Source organism: Dendropsophus ebraccatus, chromosome 10 (assembly GCF_027789765.1).
Source record: "Dendropsophus ebraccatus isolate aDenEbr1 chromosome 10, aDenEbr1.pat, whole genome shotgun sequence".
Lineage (NCBI taxonomy): Eukaryota > Metazoa > Chordata > Amphibia > Anura > Hylidae > Dendropsophus > Dendropsophus ebraccatus.
In genome coordinates this window covers 49,658,454-49,676,567 of record NC_091463.1, presented here as the reverse complement: position 1 = coordinate 49,676,567, position 18,114 = coordinate 49,658,454, and the positions used below count along the sequence as shown (strand labels likewise).

General features: G+C 44.5%; 1 long non-coding RNA gene across 2 annotated transcripts; it reads right to left on the bottom strand.

The window, feature by feature from the left end:
* Positions 1 to 6,658: 6,658 nt before the first annotated feature.
* LOC138802877 (uncharacterized) lies at positions 6,659 to 17,528 on the bottom strand. 2 transcript variants are annotated; one of them, XR_011364822.1, is made up of 3 exons: positions 17,351 to 17,528; positions 7,468 to 7,522; positions 6,659 to 6,921 (listed from the first exon to the last, which is right to left on the bottom strand). It is a non-coding gene; the product is annotated as an uncharacterized lncRNA (long non-coding RNA). The 2 variants fall into 2 exon arrangements; XR_011364823.1 differs by having other exon boundaries at positions 17,383 to 17,528.
* Positions 17,529 to 18,114: the final 586 nt, after the last annotated feature.

The window sequence follows — 18,114 nt, the reverse complement described above, 5'->3', positions numbered from 1 at the left end:
TCAAATGCGGGAACTGGGCAGTGTTTAAAAAGACCACGCCACTGGTATCAGTACTGCGCCCTTGCGGCACTGATCGGCTTTAAACGATTGATTGCAGACATTTAGTTGTTTTAGCGTGGTTCAGCATGTTCCTGTGCCATCTCAGTCAGTGATTGGCTGAGCTTGTTGCACTTCCAAAGACGGCAATCACTCACTGACTGAGATGGGACAGTAACTCAGCCAGTGATTGGTCAAGCGAGCTGTCACTCTTGTCTGGAAGTGGAGATGGCTCTGATCAGTGGGGGACACCAGAGACCAGTAGTAGGACAATGGAGAAATGCAGACAGGTAAGCATAGGCTGTTTTTTTATTTCTATGTGTATTAAATTGTTCGCCCACTATTTTGAACCGGGTTTATACAAACCTTGCCAAAAAATCGGACTGTCGTAATCTGAACTTTTTGCAAAATACGTAATGAATCTTGGTTTGGGAAGTTCTGTTCGCTTATTGCTAGTTCCTGAGTTCTCTATAGGGAGAGGAGGGATAAAACACAACCAGAAAGCTCTGACTGTGGCTTATCTCTCCCAGAACAAAGGGGTTGAGTAGTGATTTCCTATCACATCCAACTCCTATCTCAACCAACATCATCTGTCAATGGACAATCGGGAGAGCCCCATAAGCAGCATGTATGGGCGAGTGAAGTATTAGATGTATGGGGACCTTAACTATGTACACTCACCGGCCACTTTATTAGGTACACCTGTCCAACTGCACGTTACCACGTTATCAGCCAATCACATGGTGGCAACTCAGTGCATTTAGGCATGTAGACATGGTCAAGACAATCTCCTGCAGCTCAAACCGAGCATCAGTAAGGGGAAGAAAGGTGATTTGAGTGCCTTTGAACGTGGCATGGTTGTGGGTGCCAGAAGGGCTGGTCTGAGTATTTCAGAAACTGCTGATCTACTGGGATTTTCACGCACAACCATCTCTAGGGTTTACAGAGAATGGTCTGAAAAAGAAAAAACATCCAGTGAGCGGCAGTTCTGTGGGCGGAAATGCCTTGTTGATGCCAGAGGTCAGAGGAGAATGGGCAGACTGGTTCGAGCTGATAGAAAGGCAACAGTGACTCAAATAGCCAACCGTTACAACCAAGGTAGGCAGAAGAGCATCTCTGAACGCACAGTACGTCCAACTTTGAGGCAGATGGGCTACAGCAGCAGAAGACCACACCGGGTGCCACTCCTTTCAGCTAAGAACAGGAAACTGAGGCTACAATTTGCACAAGCTCATCGAAATTGGACAGTAGAAGATTGGAAAAACATTGCCTGGTCTGATGAGTCTCGATTTCTGCTGCAACATTCGGATGGTAGGGTCAGAATTTGGCATCAACAACATGAAAGCATGGATCCATCCTGCCTTGTATCAACGGTTCAGGCTGGTGGTGGTGGTGTCATGGTGTGGGGAATATTTTCTTGGCACTCTTTGGGCCCCTTGGTACCAATTGAGCATCGTTGCAACGCCACAGCCTACCTGAGTATTGTTGCTGACCATGTCCATCCCTTTATGACAGGGGTGGGGAACCTCCGGCCCGCGGGCCGCATCCGGCCCCTGACACCTCCGGATGTGGCCCGCGGCTCCCCTGTGACATGCGCCGCTCTGGAGGAGAAGGAGCCGACACACACGGCATCCTCCTGTGTCTGTGACAGCTGCCAGGAGGATGCTGTGAGTGCCGGCTCCTTCCCCTCAGAGCGGTGTACATCTTCTGACTCCTGCCCTCCTGTGACGTGCGCCGCGCTGGTGAGGCAGGAGCTGGCACAGACACAGGAAGATGTGTTGTATGCCGGCTCCTGCCTCACCAGCGCGGCGCAGAGCGGCGCAGGTCTTCTGACTCCTGCGGGCCGCGCGCGATGACGTCATTTCATTGCGCGCCGCCTGCAGGAGAAGACCGGCACAGAAGAGAAGAGGGTGAAGAGGACCTGGACAGCGTGGGAGCGGAGGAAAGGTGAGTGGGATGTTTATTTTTTTCATTTGGGGCAGACACTGGGGGTTAACTAGGCCACCAGGGACATGACTGGGGGGGGGGGGGGGTTAACTAGGCTACCAGGGACATGACTGGGGGGTTAACTAGGCCACCAGGGACATGACTGAGGAGTTAAACTAGGCAACCAGGGACATGACTGAGGAGTTAACTAGGCCACCAGGGACATGACTGAGGAGTTAACTAGGCTACCAGGGACATGACTGAGGAGTTAACTAGGCCACCAGGGACATGACTGAGGAGTTAACTAGGCCACCAGGGACATGACTGAGGAGTTAACTAGGCCACCAGGGACATGACTGAGGAGTTAACTAGGCCACCAGGGACATGACTGAGGAGTTAACTAGGCCACCAGGGACATGACTGAGGAGTTAACTAGGCCACCAGGGACATGACTGAGGAGTTAACTAGGCTACCAGGGACATGACTGAGGGGTTAACTAGGCCACCAGGGACATGACTGAGGAGTTAACTAGGCTACCAGGGACATGACTGAGGAGTTAACTAGGCTACCAGGGACATGACTGGGGGGGTTAACTAGGCCACCAGGGACATGGCTGGGGGGTTAACTAGGCTACCAGGGGCATCACTAAGGATTCAAATCAGGTACAAGGGGCATCACAGAGGGTTAACTACAATAGCAGGGGCATTAGGGGAACAATACTTTGCCTTGTTCGGGTGCTGCAAACCCCCGCTACTAACTGCCGCGCACGGTATAACATTGAGTGCGGCCCTCGAATGATTTTATTAAGGCCCGACCGGCCCTCGACATGGAAAAGGTTCCCCACCCCTGCTTTATGACCACAATGTACCCAACATCTGATGGCTACTTTCAGCAGGATAATGCGCCATGTCATAAAGCTAGAATCATCTCAGACTGGTTTCTTGAACATGACAATGAGTTCACCGTACTCAAATGGCCTCCACAGTCACCAGATCTCAATCCAATAGAGCATCTTTGGGATGTGGTGGAACGGGAGATTCCCATCATGGATGTGCAGCCGACAAATCTGCGGCAACTGTGTGATGCCATCATGTCAATATGGACCAAAATCCCTGAGGAATGCTTCCAGCACCTTGTTGTATCTATGCCACGAAGAATTGAGGCAGTTCTGAAGGCAAAAGGGGGTCCAACCCATCACTAGCATGGTGTACCTAATAAAGTGGCCTGTGAGTGTAGATGGATAAGTCATTAAAAAATAAACTAGAGTAGGTTCGTGAAATTGCTGCCTGGTTTTCCAAGAAAATATCAGCACATTGATGTGCCTTGTTATTAACCCCTAGATGACCCAGGGCGTATAGTTACGCCATAGAAGTCTGTCCCCAGACGACCTAGGGCGTAACTGTACGCCCTGGGTGTTTCTCCCGCTATGAAGCGTGCTCCGGAGCGGAGCGCGCTTCATAGCAGGTGGGGGCCGGCTGCAGTGAGCAGCCGGGACCTCACCGGTAATGACACGCTGCAGCGATCGCGCTGCCGCGTGTCATTAACCCCTTAAACGCCGCGATTGCGGCGCGACCGCGGCGTTAAAGTGTAAGTGACAGGGGGAGTCCCCTGTCACTTACCGATCGGGACCCCCGCAGTGTGACTGCGGGGGTCCCGATCGGTAAAACGGACTGCAGGAGGTCTCTTACCTGCCTCCATGCGGTCCGATCGGCGATCTGCTACTCTAAGCCTGCACAGGCAGGCTCAATGAGCAGATCGCCGATAACACTGATCAATGCTATGCCTATGGCATAGCATTCATCAGTGTAGAAATCAGACTAATGTATGTACAAGTCCCCCAAAGGGACTTCAAATGTGTGAAAAAAAAAAAGTTAAAAACACTAACACACAACCCCAAAACCCCTCCCCCAATAAAAGTTGAAATCACCCCCCTTTCCCATTATATAAATAAAACATATAAAAATAAATAAATAGATAAACATATAATATACCGTAGCGTGCGTAATTGTCCGATCTATTAAAATATAACAAGTGTCATTGCGAATGGTAAACGGCGTACACGAAAAGAGGGAAAAAAGTTATAAAAATTTATAAAAAGTGATCAAAACGTCCGATCTTCACAAATATGGTATTAATAAAAACTAGAGATCATGGCAGAAAAAATGACACCCCATACAGCCCCGTAGGTGAAAAAATAAAAACGTTATAAGCGTCACAATAGTCCCATTTTATTTATAATTAATTGCCAAAAAAAAGGATTTTATTAAAAAAATATATATAACATTAGAGAATCTGTGTAACCTGCATATGGTTGTGTTCAGACTGACCTATAGAATAATTGTATCATGTCGCTGTTACCATATAGTGCATTACGTAGACACAGGAACCCCCCAAACGTTACCATATTGCATTCTTTTTTGCGATTTCACCTATTTATATCTTCATAAATAATATATTTGGGATTCCATCATACATGTTATGGTAAAATGAATGACGCCATTACAAAGTACAACTATTCCTGTAACAAATAAGCCCTTACATGGCTTGTAGATAAAAAACTGAAAGTGCTGGAGCTCTTAGAAGGGGAGGAGGGAAAAACGGAAACACTAAGATCAAAATTTGCGCGGTCCACTGGGTCATTTTGGGCCTGGTCCTCAAAGGGTTAATTGCTGCATGTTGACACAGGAGAATTTATAAATATAGTGAAGGTTTTTCTCTGGAATACAAACAAAATTCAAAGATTATCCAAAGATGAAAAGGACAAATCTGCTAGTAAAACCATTTTACTTAAAAACCAATATGTACATTTGCTGTAACATATTTTTCAGGCCACTGGCAATAGCATGTATATACATTTTGATTTATACATAGCTAGATAAGTGTATTGCTCATGTGCACTAGACAGCAGCCTAACAGTTCCTCTCTAAAGGGTCTCCATAACACAACCCTCTTTCAGACTGAAGCCAGCCTGGTGATCAGCTGATGGATACTGGGGGAAGCTGCAGCTGGCCAAACATGTGCTGTGCATGGGCTAGGACAGGGGCAATGTAGCATTTCCTACAGTTATCAACCATAAAATACATGGACAGGCCAGGTCCACCAGATATTTTATATTTATATTCAACAATTGTACTTAAAAACTCAATCAATGTGAATGTAGCACTAAAGGGAAGGGTGTTTCCGTGTAAAGGGCCCCCATTTATTACACGTACAGTATATGTCCCAATAATGCAAATTAAATGGAGTAAACCTTGTGAAGCAACATATGTTACATATACAAAAATAGCAAAGCAAACAAAATGTACCCCGCAGTGCAATATGTGCATATCCATGTCTCTTCATTATTAAAAGGAAAGACACAGGAGAACAGTTTGCTCTGCATGAAGGTCTGTGCATATACTGGCAGCATCACCTGTAATTGTATGTATTAAAGAAAACCAGTCTAATTGAAAATGCAGTGCATGTATGGATCATGGTGTAGAGCAGAAGGAGCTGAGCAGATTTATATACATATTTTTGGAGGAAAGATTCTGAATTACTAGTATTTTTTTTTTTATCTAAACATCTGATTATTCTGAGATTAGGAGTGGATGGCCCTACTCAGCGTCCACTGTAAGGCTATGTTCACACACATTATTTCTGCTCAGTATTTTGGTCCTCATATTGCAACCAACACCAGGAGTGGATTGAAAACACAGAAAGGCTATGTTCACACACTGTTGAAATTTAGTGCATGGCTGTCATTTTATGACAAATTATGGCCATTATTTCATACCAACGGACGATTTTTTTCAAATAACACCAATTATGTGCCAATAAATTAAATGACGGCCATCCACTAAATTTCAACAGTGTGTGAACATAGCCTTTCTGTGTTTTCAATCCACTCCTGGTTTTGGTTGCAATATGAGGACCAAAATACTGAGCAAAAATACTGTGTGTGAACCCAGCCAGTGGACTTCTAAAAGGGAATAAATTACTAGTTGTACTGAATCTTCTCCCCAAAATTTGTATATAATTCTACGCAGCATTTTCTGCTCTATAGCATGAGATGTAGAGATTAAATTGCAACCTCCATATTTGTATACTCCTCTGCCAAAAGTAAACTGGTAAGATTCAGATGGAGCATTCATAGCTCCCACTGGGTAATTTATGTGATCTGAGGAATCAGGCTAAGTGAATCTAGATTTTGGAATCCACTTTTTAAAAATAAACTTAGAAACAATAAAGAAGAAAAGAAAATGTGGACTGATGCTAAGAGAAAGGAAGGCAAATGAAAGGTTAAGCTGTTTGGACAATTTGATAGCTATTATTTCTGGAACACTGATGTGAATCCATTGGGTATAAAAGCAGTTCAAATATCAGTTTCTGAGGACTCATGCAAGCAATATTAAACCTAGAGGAAAAGTCTGGAAATAAACTTTGAGAGTAATGAAATTCCCCAGGTGTTGGCTAATAGTTGGAATATAGACTTGGACATACCAACTTTTATTTTATCCATAAAACCTCAGATAAAGAATCTGTATTCCATTCATTTCTGAGCTTCAGAAAAGTGTGTAAGACATGGTGCACTGTGCTAATAGGATTCTACACAGACAACTACTTATGTATATTTTACCCACTATAAATGGGTTATTGGTTTTTAATATTAATGTACTTAACAGCTATTTCTAATCGCATTAGACTTTCCCACAAGACTTCATTAAAATGGCTTATACTTCTCCGACTGCTACCAAACACCAATACCCTGAAGATTTCCACTAGCAAAACGTTTTTTTTTTCTCTTCTAATACTGAAAATTGAAAAGTGCTTTAATGGCATTTAGCAATGTATTAGTCCTGTCCTTTTTGTTGGATCCATGTACGACATAGTTTATTTAGCTGTGATGGCTTGCTTTGCCCCAGTTGTTAATATACTGCACCATTCTATAATGTGTTGGAACACAATATTCTTACTTCTCTGGAATAAGGGAAACATAAAATGAATGAAGTAAAATAAAAGTAATAAGACTTTTGTTATGCAAATGTACAATTGGCCACATGCATGATGACTTTTTATTAAAGGAGAACTACTAGCAGGTTAGACAACTCTAACCTGCTGATATGTCACTATTGCACAGGGGACACAGAGGAGCAAGGTGTGTCTCTTACCTTCCTACTCAGCAGCATTATGGTGTGTTTAGTAGTTTGCTCCATGGTGCAGTAGGACCGTAAGGAGCACTGGGGCACCCATTAGGAGCACACAGAGCTGATCCGGGGGTGGGCCAGCTTGGTGCTATGGGGGTCCAGCAGTGCTCTTTACGAGTGCCTTAGTGCTCCTATCAGTCTCACCGGACAGTGGAGCGAACTACTAACTGTACTAGAATGACGCTGAGTAGGAAGGTAAGAGACATACCTTGCTCCTCGGTGTCTCCTGTCCAATAGAGACATATCTGCAAGTTAAATTCGTCTGACCTACTGATAGTTCCCCTTTAAACATTATGAAAATAATAGAATTAATGGGTACCTGTCATGATGAATCCTTGGGAAGATCGGCATGCTGATAACATTGCCCTGGATACCTATGCCATGAGATAGAAACACAACTGCAATAAAGCTGATATAGGAATTTGACTCCTGCTTTTATTTGGCAAGCACCAGTGTGACTGTAGTATAAAGGAGTAGTACCCAACTCTAAACTCGGACACCTTGATACAAGCAGAAGCAATCTGTCACAGGTCATTTTCATAGGGTAGAGTTCAAATACTAGGAGGCAGTTAAAAGTAAATGAGTGAATGGCTGGTTGTTAGTGACATTTAATAATCTCCTGCATCAGGCAATGGGCTCTACCACACATTGCTTATTGGGGAACTCTGCCTAAATATTATTGGGGTACATTGTGGCTGGGACAGTTATGTTGGTACAATCAGACCAACATAACAGAGGAATATTGGCTGTATTTTATGGTGAACACTGTGCCTAGCATTGTTTTGGGGAACACTGTAGCTGGCTCTGTTATGGTGAACACTATGGCTGGCTCTATTATGAGTAATAAGTTGGCTGTTATGTGGACACCTATCGTACGAACCCGAACCGAACTCAGTTCGGACCATCCCTAGTGAACATGGTGGTGGACTTTGCTATGGGTAACACTATCATTGTTTCAGAGCAGACTTGACTGGCACTGTTATGGGGTACACTGCACTATTACTATTACTGGCTCTGCTATAAGTAATATTGTGGCTTACAGTTAAGAGGGGCACAGCCTTGCATTGTAATTAGGAAATACTGTGGCTGGCTCTGTTATGGACACATCTCCAACCAGCTTTGTTACAATAGAGACTGTGCCGCCAGGACAAGAGACTGTGGCTGGCCCTGTTATAGACACATCTGTAACCAGCACTGTTATGAGAGACATCGTGGCTTGTATACACTTCTCACATTCAGCCAGGTCTAAATACAGAGCCATGCCATGCCCATTTCTCTTCTTGAACAATAAATATAAATATACTGTGTAACTATACTAATATATGTGCACAAGCCTGGAGAACAAGAAAATGGCTGCTTATTTTACCATGTTTGATACTAAAGCTTCTCAGCTACATTAAAAACCAACATCAGAAGTTAGTATATCATTTTATCAAACAATATTGCCTCATGTACCACATGGAGGTCTTCTGATAAACATGAGTTCCTACTCTAACAATGGCGCAGTGTCAGTCGGCGACCACCAGCACTGCAATGCCAAAGCTCATGCGGGGAAGGGGCAGCACAACAGTCCAGCAACCCCAATGTCACAGGACCAAGGACCATTATAATCTGCTACTGCGTCCCCCCCCCCACTGTCCCCAATAAACACTGCCTGCCTCCCCTCCCTGATGGCCCCAATAAACATAATGTTTGGTCCCTTGCTGCTACCCCCAGTAAGCATTGCCCACCCCACCTCCACTGCCCCCAATAAACATATCGCCACCTCACCTGGTCCCCTGATGGATATAGTCCCCCTTTATAGCTGGTCCCCCTCTTTCCCCCCTTATAGCTGGTCCCCCTCTTTCCCCCCTTATAGCTGGTCCCCCTCTTTCCCCCCTTATAGATGGTCCCCCTCTTTCCCCCTCTATAGATGGTCCCCCTCTTTCCCCCTCTATAGATGGTCCCCCTCTTTCCCCCCTTATAGCTGGTCCCCCTCTTTCCCCCTCTATAGCTGGTCCCCCTCTTTCCCCCTCTATAGATGGTCCCCCTCTTTCCCTCTTTATAGCTGGTCCCCCTCTTTCCCCCTCTATAGATGGTCCCCCACTTTCCCCCCTTATAGATGGTCCCCCTCTTCCCTCTCCCCCCTTATAGCTGGTCCTCTTTTCCCCCCTTATAGCTGGTCCCCCTCTTTCCCCCCTTATAGCTGGTCCCCCTCTTCCCTCTCCCCCCATATAGCTGGTCCTCCTTTCCCCCCTTATAGATGGTCCCCCTCTCCCTCCTGCCTTATAGATGGTCCCCCTCTTTATCCCTTTATAGATGGTCCCCCTCTTTCCCTCTTTATAGCTGGTCCACCTCTTTCCCCCCTTATAGATGGTCCCCCTCTTTCCCCCTCTATAGATGGTCCACCTCTTTCCCCCCTTATAGATGGTCCCCCTCTTTCCCCCTCTATAGATGGTCCCCCTCTTTCCCCCCTTATAGATGGTCCCCCTCTTTCCCTCTTTATAGATGGTCCCCCTCTTTCCCCCTTATAGATGGTCCCCCTCTTCCCTCTCCCCCCTTATAGATGGTCCCCCTCTTTCCCTCTTTATAGATGGTCCCCCTCTTTCCCCCTTATAGATGGTCCCCCTCTTCCCTCTCCCCCCTTATAGCTGGTCCTCTTTTCCCCCCTTGTAGATGGTCCCCCTCTTTTCCCCCCTCTATAGATGGTCCCCCCTTTCCCCCCCTTATAGCTGGTCCCCCTCTTTCCCCCCTTATAGCTGGTCCTCCTTTCCCCCCTTATAGCTGGTCCCCCTCTTCCCTCTCCCCCCCATATAGCTGGTCCTCCTTTCCCCCCTTATAGATGGTCCCCCTCTTCCCTCTCCCCCCATATAGCTGGTCCTCCTTTCCCCCCTTATAGATGGTCCCCCTCTTCCCTCTCCCCCCCATATAGCTGGTCCTCCCTCTCCCTCCTCCCTTATAGATGGTCCCCCTCTCCCCCCTTATAGATAGTCCCCCTCTCCCCCCCTTATAGATTGTCCCCCTCTCCCCCCTCCCTTATGGATGGTCCCCCTCTCCCCCCCTCCCTTTATAGATGGTCCCCCTCTCCCCCCTCCCTTTATAGATGGTCCCCCTCTCCCCCCTCCCTTTATAGATGGTCCCCCTCTCCCCCCTCCCTTTATAGATGGTCCCCCTCTTTCCCCCCCTTTCCAGATGCCCCCCCAGTGAGTAAATAACACAAAAATAACAAAATACAACTCACCTACCCTGCGTTCCCCCGTCGATCCTCTCTCCTTCTGCAGTCTCCGTCTGATGCGCGGCTGCCGGGGGTGTCCCGTCCTCTCCCCGGCAGCGCGCGCATCACACAGCTCCTAGTGCCGCCTGGGCCCTGACTTCCGGTACCTCTCAGTACCGGAAGTCAGGGCCCCAGGCGGCACTAGGAGCTGTGTGATGCGCGCGCTGCCGGGGAGAGGACGGGACACCCCCGGCAGCCGCGCATCAGACGGAGGCAGCTGGAGACTCTTGTGACCGCAAGCGAAACAATGCTTGCGGTCACAAGAGTGCAGTGGCGGGGGGAAGGGGGCCTCCCGGGCGGCATTATAATGTGGGCGGCAAGGCATGGGCCCCCCCGGAGCCTTGGGCCCCGGGTGGCCGCCCAAACCGCCTACATTATAATCCGCCATTGCTGCAGACACACCAGAGGCGACAGCTGCCAACCAACATCAAGCTCACTCTATGTGCTGGAAGCTCACTCTATGTGCTCCCAGCTAGACTGGGAGAAAGAGGAGCTACTTACCATGTAGTGATACCAATTAACAGGAGGCAGTCTACATGGTTCTCACTGGGTGGAGTGCAAAACCACAACAAAGGGGATGGAATACAAAAATGTACAAGTCTGGAGAAGAAGAAAATGGCTGCACATCTTACCCATGTTTAATACTAAAGCTTCTCAGCCACATTAAAAATCAACATCAGAAGTTAGTATATTATTTGATCAAAAATATTGCCTCAGGTACCATGTGCAGGTCTTCTGATATACAAGAGTTCCTATTCTAATTATAGTGTAGTATCGGTCGGCGACCACCACCCCCGCAAAGCCACGGGGGGTGGGGGTTGGGAAATCCAGTGGTCCAGCGATGCTTTGCAGCGGTGGTGGTCGCCGACTGACACCGTGCAATTGTTAGATTAGGAACTCATGTATATCAGAAGACCTGCACGTGGTACATGAGACAATATGGTTTGATTAAATGATATACTAACTTTAGTATCAAACACGGGAGAGATGTTAAGCCATTTTCTTGTTCTCCAGGCTTGTGCATAATAATATATTTGTGTATAGGTAAAACGTCCTTAATATGATGGTTGACCACCACTAATTTAAAGATACCACTAGGAGGTGCATGAATTTTCATGACTGATCAGGTTACCATATACCTGCCCCAACACAATCGCAATTAACAACCAATATACAAACAATTGAATCAAGTTATTCCTATACAGTACAAGCAATCTCATAGATAGATAGACAGACAGACAGACATACAGATAGATAGCACAGGGCTGTACAATGCCTGTCTTTATCACAATCTAAGGGTATGACAGATTCAGCACCATGAACAGCTCCCATAGATCTAGCCCAGCACTGATACTGTCCTATTAGCCTGTCATGTAGTGAAGCATTCAGTAATGTAATGTGACACTCACTGCTGGAGGGGCCATGATGTCAATGAGACAAGTCCTAAAGTTCTGTTAATTAGTTTGCAGCAGAATGATTGCAGTCCTGGTGGTGCACAGATAGCAATGCTCCATGTCAGTAACAAAGAAGGGAGCCCTGCCAGACCTCACACCATATGAATGCTGAGCCTTCATCTATGCACTCAACTCCTCCAGGATTCATTGTTTAAATGCAATCCTCTTATTCCAGCTAATTAACCTACACAAACATCTGGATTCATTGAGGACAAGAGCTCCAATAGCATTACCTCTATAAGAGCATGAACGCTCCACAGACTGCAATCCCTATTATCTTCTAGCTTGTGACACCCAGCCTACACTGTATACATACAGCTCCTATTAGGAGCAGCCACCAGATCAGTGATCTGCTGAGCTTAGGATGACAAGTCTCTACTGCATCTCTGCTAACAATCACTGCTTGCTGGATGTTGCTGACCTGATTTTGCAATAGCAATGCCCCTCCCAGCTCAGTAAGATCACCATGTGATGGCAGAGCCCTTCCCAAATAAAGTTGAACATACATCTGCTTTGATATCTGAGAGTGCTGGGTGGTGGATCTGTTCCAGTCTGCAGCAAAACTTTCAATGCAAGAATTCCAGGCAGCTGATATCTTACTGCAATTCATCCATATAAGAAGATCAAGATCATCTGGGGAAGATCTCCACTACTGACAGGTACATGAACACTATCATTATTATTGAGTGTGAGTATTGAGTATTGAGTGTGCAATGACTCCAACCTGCTGCAATATACAGATAGCATGTACTTATTTTGCATGTAACTTTCATGTGAGCAGATTGTCATTGAATAATTATCAGAAGACTCTTTCTTTATTATGTTAATGTCTTCTGTTTGCTCTGCTATTCAGGATGGAAAGTAAAGGTCCAATGTGCCTTGAGATAGAAAAAGCCACAATGAATAGTGATCTGTCTATTGCCTTTGACTGTAATGAAATGCTCAATTACCAGAGCCTTTCTCTAGCTGTAGCCCAGGTCCATCTGCACTACTTAGTATGTAAAAAGCTTCTGCGGATACAATGCAGTAGACAATCTCAGCTCAATACATCAACACCGGAGTAAGTTATCACAGGTTATGCTGCATATAGCATGTATACAATTCATCATAGGAGTCAGAGGGAGATGGAAATGAAACATATGTTGCAAATTGCAATGACTGTCAATCAGAACAAGGATAAAGCCAAAAGACTGTGACTGTGTATATATATATATATATATATATATATATATATATATATATATATAATCACCTATGTAAGATTGGGAAATACCAGAGGACAAGTGATTTTACCCTTGTATGTGCTGTCCATGGTGCTAGACTATGATGATCTTACCTGTGACAGGTGTAATATAAAGAAACTGAGTCTTACTGTACATGAGTCTAATAATGATGAATGTGCATTGTCAAGGCTGGAATGGCAACACTCTGCAGACCTGAGAATGGCTGCACACAGGGCTGTATGTAACATAGAGGCAAGCAGGGCACATGGCTACAGCAGCAGTGCTTGTCACAGTGCCAAACATGTAAATGTCATCTGAGGATGATGGTGCTATGAGGGGGTGTGGTACATGTGGGTTGCAAAGTAATCCCTTTCTCGAATTTCTAGTATAAGATGTGTTGTTAGAGTATAAGATGGCAACAGCATTGTTCTTATTTTTACTACTCTGAGATATGACTAGGATAGAATTACATGCAAACCTATTCTAATATGTATATATATATATATATATATGTACACTGGATGCTCTGCGGGTGAAGAATGGTATTGAATAGGAAACAATTAGTCCTTATTGTATTCCCTTTCATTAAGTTCATTAAGTGAAGGATATAGTCCTGACTGAGATACCAATGGACATAATGGATATTATGTGACATGGAAGGTTGTCAATTGTTGTTTTGCTGACCAGTGTAAAGAGAACCTATGTGTACATTTATAAGGGCAGCCTGAAGCAGTGCCATACTGATCTCAGCGTTGTGTCTCATTTATGTTGGATTGTGTAGGTTAGGTCAAACTTACAGTTTCTATGTTGTAGTGTATTGTGAACAGTGTGAACTAGAAGTCCAGTGTATTCATGAGCTTCAGACTCCCCCTAACCTCCCTGCGGGCAAATGACAGTGTTCTCCCTATTGTCAATCAGTGAAGAGTGAATGAGAAAAACCCTCAGCTCATTAATACACTCAATTCTATATATTAGATTTAAAGTTGGGAAACCAGTTGATCTCAGTGGGACTGGTCACTATGTGAATGAGAATTTTGTGTCAGGGGAAAAAAAAGATTAGGCTATTGGATTTCAATAACCCCATGCCACCATAGGAATCTGGCAGTGTTCTTCCCCTCTGCCCATACAAAACACATGGACATTCATCTGAGACGAGCGTGCATGTCTATGGAGGGAAGGGAGAAATAGCTGATGGCAGAATGAGCGCTTGGGTAACAACAGTGTTGCATTGTATGGTCAGCTTAATAAACTGTAAATTCCACAAAACTACACCCCAGTAACGCATAAATAAGTGCGCTGTCATTACTCGGAAGGGGCTGCATAAATGTGCGGACAGCTTCCATTTAAAGCCAAGTACACAGGTGTAAAGTCAGCTTATCCATAGCTGTCCACATATTGTGTGAGATAGAAGTGATATGCTATCAATGCAAACAGAGCTAAAAATAAAGAAATTCTAGTCTGCCAGCATTGGGAAAGCATCTGCTACCTCCAATATCACCACAGAAACACAACTCTCACATGTCATACACTTAGCATGGAGCTGCTGTGCCATTCTGCATCTCAGCTGTAGGACGGGAATGAGTACAGAAACCTCCTTGTGTTCTGCACAAGGTAAGTATGGTTCATAAAGCTTATTCATCATTGCTGCACAATGGGGCAAACTGCTCAAAACTGCTACAAGAGGAATACAGTGGAGCTCCAAATAGCAATCAGGTTCCATAACTTACAATGCTATCTGTTACCTGTGAGACCTAAAACGGGAAGGGGGGGTTCTTATACTGCAGATATGGCTTCATATGAACATTTCATTATAAGTAACTACAGGTCAGCCCAGGAAATCTTGGCTTTACAAGAGCTTCAGTATTACAGGCCCAACAAGCAAAGTGTCCTGGCTATCCAATATGGCAGGATGTCAGGATTTCACACTTAACCAAGTGTGCAGACAGTGTCCATAGTGTCCACTACGTACACTGAGCTATATAATATCCATACAGCTGAATATGCCTGGGATCAAATATCAAGAACTAATAATAATAATAATAATAATTATATATATATATATATATATATATATATATATATATATATATATATATATATTAAAGACTATAAATATCTCCTGAGTTTCATTAAATATCTGGGACCAAATGGCTAATGTTTTTTCTCTGTGCCAAAATGATAGGCCTGTCTATAGCCAGCACACTGCCCTGTATGTACAAGGGGCAATAACCCCCGAAAAAGATGGCTGGTCTTCTGGAGAGATTTCTGCTATACACACCCACCATTCTGATCTAATAGAAGTCATGCACATTACGGGTTCATTGCTTGGATGTAGCCATGTAGACCCGAACTTTCCAAACTTCTGCCCGCAGAGCGGAATTCGTCACTTATCCTGTATAGCGGCCCTGATGACAGGTTCACTTTAATACATGTGATTGGTTCATGTCTGGATTGTGATTTTCTCTTTCTAACTAGACATGACATGACATAAAGTGGGCTAAGCTAGTGGTTCACAAATAAGGATACCTGGTGTGAATGATGCCCCCTGCAGGCTACAAGCAGTTCGGCACTTAGATCAACAAACATAAAAATAGCTGACTGCAACCAAATACAGATACATTTTCTATACAGAAATGTCCCATGGCAGATTTATCAAAGCTATCTAATTATTGGGGCCCTATCGGATGGCCCAAGCCTATCTATAATTGAGCAATTTCGACATCAGGGCGGCCCGATTAGCCTTGAAACAAACATTTTCTAATTTATCGGCTGATCACGTCCCTGATTTATATAAGTGGCTCACACTGTTTGATAAATCTGGTTCATATTGATACACTGAAGCACCTGTTAGCTTGTCTAATTTTTGGTAGAATTTGGTATAATTTTTGAGCATGTTGTTGCACTTGAAGCCATGTCTATTTACAGGCAACCATGCCCCTGTCTAAAACACATAAAAAGTAATGCACAACATTTGTGCCAGTTTTTGGGTGAAAATTTCACTATTCTGGTACATATGTAACAATAAGACTCTTTAAACACTATGGGAGAAATTTATCAAACTGGTGTAAAGGAGAAATGTTTCATTTTTCAAAGAATCTGCAAGGAAGAAAAGTGGAATCTGATTGGTTGCTAGGGGAAACTAAGACAATTCTACTTTCCACCAGTTTGATAAATCCCCCCCTATATTTTTGTGGTGTCTGGTGGAAATATATGTCAGGGGAGCCCTTGAAGTATACCTCTGCCATATACCTATAACAGGTACCACTTTATGACACCCATAGACTCCCATGTTAAAAATAATGTTTACTATGTGAGAGTTTTACACAATTCCATTCAGCAAAAAAGCACAATAAGACAATGATAGCCTCTGTTGGGTGATTTGGCGTTACGGGTACATTTGCTGTATGTGCTGGGTGGTTTGTTGATGCATAAGGCAAATGGACAACACTGTCAGGGTGTGAAAAGAGCCTTAAAGGGGTTTTCTGGGAAAACTATACTGATATACAATCCACTCATTGGTAACTGATTGGCTAAGACGTGTTGCTGCTACACTGTGAATTGAGACAAACTAATTGCAGCCCTGCTTACTGTGCAGTGGGGGCGCTAAATGGCTCATCGCCAGTGGTGCCAGATATCGGCGCTGATTTTGTAGCTTTTGCATTAGCATATTACATAATCCTACAGAATCATTATGTACACCTACAGTATTGCCGGGCCACTCCCTTTACAAGAAAAATCTAGAAATCAAAATCTATTTTGTTATTTTTCATTGTCTGTCAATGATGAGAGAAAATGGTGCCAAACAACAGAAACAAAGCTAATTGCCCGCACCCTGGTCCTAAAGTCCACAGGGAAATTTATCAAACATGGTGTACAGTAAAAATGTGCCCAATTGCCCCTAGCAACCAATCAGATTCCACCTTTCATTTTCCAAAGAGTCTGTGAGGAATCAAAGGTGGAATCTGATTGGTTGCTAGGGGCAATTGAGCCAGTTTCACTTTACACCAGTTAGATAAATCTCCCCCAATGTTTATTTCAGTAAACTGCAGGTCAATATTGAGCCCGGGACCTGAGGTCTTTGGGGAACTAGTGTTTGAGAGGAGACTTTTTCTTCCAACAGGTAAGAGTCCCAATGGAGCCTAAATATAAATACCCATTTATGTCCCTGAAAGCCCCTTGAAGCGAATCAGTGAACCTGACAATAACAGATTTGTTGTCCACCACCTTGGGACTTTTTGTCTTTGTCACACCTGGCTGCAGCGGCTTGCTTACTGTTTGTGAGCCAGTTCTTTCCTCTCTCTCACCTGTCCATGTCCCCAGATTTCTCACACATCTGCTCAGCACTCCCACTGGAATCACATCCAGTGCATGGGGTTTGCCAAGATGACAAGGGCAGACATTTGGAAGCTATCGCCATATGTCCTACTTCTTCTAGTACAAACTATCTGCCCTAAACTGATTCAACAGTCGTTCAGTTAAGTATGCCTCCCCCATAACACCTGAAGGGCACCCACCTGCACTGGGTGGGCAGGAGAGCAACGACACATGTGGCACGGGAAGGCCAGCAACAGTGACAGCGTACAAAGACTTTGCACCTGTATACAGCATGCACATATATACTGTACTTTTCTCCTCAACCCACCACCCCTAGAGATTCTCCCTTCAGTTAGAGGAGGTAGGTGCTGTAAACAAGGTTGCAATCGAGACCTTGCGATAAAATGACTTGACTTCTGTGAGGCTGCTCGCCCCTGTTCTGCGCAGCTATTAGTTGGAATGCTTGGGATAATAGGAATCATTTAGGGAATGGTATTGCGGAAATCCAATCACTGCTATTCAGAATTGTGCAAGACAAAATAAAGCCATAATCCTTGTCAGCTTGTATCCATGAAGACTTAGTTGAGCTGAACTAATTTAGTTGCTTTTTATTCCAATTACGATAATGTCTCCACTCATGAATTCTGTTTGGCTCATTACTTTTTTTTATGAACAAAACCGCATCCTTGCAATCTAAGTATAAATAACTGAGGAGGACCCTG